Genomic DNA, 3,223 nt, shown 5'->3' with positions numbered 1-3,223 from the left:
GGAGCGGACTTCGTCATTTGCAGACACCCTACCCAGGTCCTCCACCAGAGGGGGGACTGCAACAGCGATCACCAACTGGACATCTGCTGCCCAAACATGGAGCGCACCTCTTTATTCACAGAAACCCTACCCGGGTCGACCACCAGATAGGGACCACAACGATGGTCCACAACCAGGACAACCCACGGTCATTTTTATGTTGGTTTGCAACATGCAGGTTAATCGCAAGATTGAACCCAACATGGGGGAACTGTCATGACATTGGCCTGTGGGTAAGGTTTATGACCCCCCATAAATAACTTTCTCCTCTCTCTCTCTTGACTCTTCTGAAGGACTCTTGAATAGCCTTTGTTAAACATAGAGAGTTTGGGAAAGGAACCATATTTTGGTAATAGAACCAGTTGAAAATATGCGTTGGTACTTAATGAATATGATGTCAGTTCGGTTGTCATCTGAGACATTATGACTGATGACAGGACGACAAACTGTATCTGGGGAAAGTCTACACATTCTAGTTATCAGATTCACATGGAATTGTTTTGGAATTTAAATGTTTGAATATGACACTATTTGTGAAAAGATTAATAATTTCCCACAATTTAATTTTAACTTCCAAATGAGAGAATTGGGTTTTCATAAGGTTAGAGCTCTGGTCAATCAGTGGAGAGACATGGGTTATAAACTATGAAACACACCCTTCTCTCCCTCCACTATATAAGCCCTTTACCCGTAGTACCAGATAGATCATTTTATTTTGTACACCGGAAGATGGGGCCTAGCAAAATTATCCGCACTGCCTGTACATAGCAACTATCTCTGAGCCTGGTGGTCTGGGTTGTAAAGATGTAATCCTTAGTGGCTACATCCATTTTTGGACTTGAAATGAATTATATATACCCAATGATGCTTAAAGAATATAACTTATAAATGCCTCATGTGTCACATTCGTCATAATGATGAGACCAAGGCGCAACCTACATTGAGTTCCACATAATTTTAATGAAAGAGAAACTCACCAAAACAAAACAATACAATACAATACATTTACATTACATTTAAGTCATTTAGCAGACGCTCTTATCCAGAGCGACTTACAAATTGGTGCATACACCTTATGACATCCAGTGGAACAGCCACTTGCATCTAAATCTTTTTTTTTGGGGGAGAAGGGGGGGGTGAGAAGGATTACTTACCCTTACTTACCCTATCCTAGGTATTCAATACAATACAACTTAACCGTGCTACTGGTATGCACTCAGGCAACTCAATGTAGACAAGATCCCACACCAGAAAGTGAGTAAAGGGCTGCCTAAATATGATCCCCAATCAGAGACAACGATAAACAGCTGTCTCTGATTGGAAACCATATCAGGCCAACATAGAAATACAAAACATAGAATGTACAAAAACTAGAGTACCCACCTAGTCCCACCCTGACCTAAACAAAATATATAGAAAAACAGGGATATCTAAGGTCAGGGCGTGACATCATGAGCTTAGTTCAACTGTCCTACCCAATCAGAACCCAAAATACAGGTTTGTTTTTACATTGTTTACAAATGAACAAACACTATATAGCCTCAAAACATGGTTAAAGGCCCAGTGCAGAAATATTTCCCCCCTATGTTTTATATATATTTCCACACTATGAGGTTGGAATAATACGGTCAGATGAAATGATGATAATGCCCTTTAAGTGTAAGTGCTGTTTGAAAAGACCACCTGAAATCTCTGCCTGTTTTGCTGGGATGGAGTTTTGACCTGCCTGGTGACATCACCTAGCAAAATTCTTGCTTGAGAATTTGCCATTTGCTTAGAAGCTATTTTTTTTTCTATTAAAATGTTCAAAAGGAAACAATCACAGTAAGGTACTTAATTGTAACCAATAAATGATTTAATATTGAGATAAAAATGGCTGCATTGGACCTTTAAGGGCTCCTCTTTTCAACCCTTTCTGTGGAAATTCAGTGTTACAGAATGATTGAAATTTAGGCGATGTTCCTGCGTCAGCGGTGACAGCATTCACGGTAAACACTGCATATGTCGGCACAATCGGAAATGACCTTTACATTTATATTGCGCAATCTGTAATGCTTCAGCAATACAAATTGAATAGAGCCCAAAACTATCATTTTGATATCATGCATCCTTGCATTCATAGCTCTGTCTATACATTTGAAAGTGGTTACATTTCTCCAAGCCCATCCTTCAGATTTTTACCAAAACACAGGCAAGGTGGCCAATTTGTTATTGTTTCCATTAAGGATTCTAGCTTCAATACTACAGTACTCGCTGCCAGACTACAGGATTTGCTTGATTCATGACGAGGGTGACTGGGGTCCCTGATTATACTAGTGTTGAGTTTTATTTTTGCCACTGTTTAATTGACTCGGGGACGAGAGTTGTTGATGATGAGCGAAGAGTCCTGAGGGCGCTCTAAGGATGTTTTATCTAAGAGTTGATTATCATAATGCAAACAAGTCATGTCCTTCACAGCTCATCTCCATGGTCAAGACTCTCTTTACTGCTCCTGATAGAGAGCTGACTGTAATCTGATTCAAATGAACCTATTACCTCCAAACACTTATTTTAAGAGTAGACTTCTAAGTAACCATTAATAAGAGACTATTATAGGATGGTCCTCACAATAATCAGGGTGATAAGCTAATGGTATCCATAAATATTCTGAAATCAGTCATAAATGACTAAACCAACACAGTGGCCTTGTGGTTAGAGTGTCTGCACTGAGATAGGAAGATTGGGGGTTCCATCCCTGGTCAAGTCATACCAGGGATTGAACCTCATGCCTCTCTGCTTGGCACTCTGCATTAAGGAAATGGGTTGAGGTCCTGCGACCGACTAGCGTCATGTCCATGGGGTGTAATTGCTCCTGTCCCTATGTGTCGTTCTGGCTTGGACAAAGCTTACTTGTCTAAGGCTTACTATTTAGGATTATTAGGAATACCTGTCATGTGCTATTTAGCAGTAAAAGTTTCCATGTGTAAACTCAACATGTCTGAATGTTCCTGACATGAACCCTCTATCTTCCAGATCCCATATAGGCCTAACAATGTAGAACAGTGAGAGGGTGAGAGAAAAGGTCTTGAAAAGACCACGGAAAACCCTGGAATAGCTGAGTCAACCGTTAATTATGCCTTAAAATGATACTAAACGGGAGATTACAGGCACCAGCATGCTAAAAGAAGCTTATTTGCAACACAAG

Source organism: Oncorhynchus keta, chromosome 14 (genome assembly GCF_023373465.1).
Source record: "Oncorhynchus keta strain PuntledgeMale-10-30-2019 chromosome 14, Oket_V2, whole genome shotgun sequence".
In the NCBI taxonomy this organism is placed as follows: Eukaryota; Metazoa; Chordata; class Actinopteri; order Salmoniformes; family Salmonidae; genus Oncorhynchus; species Oncorhynchus keta.
The sequence above is the reverse complement of the archived record's forward strand: the minus strand, read 5'-3'. Positions refer to the sequence as shown.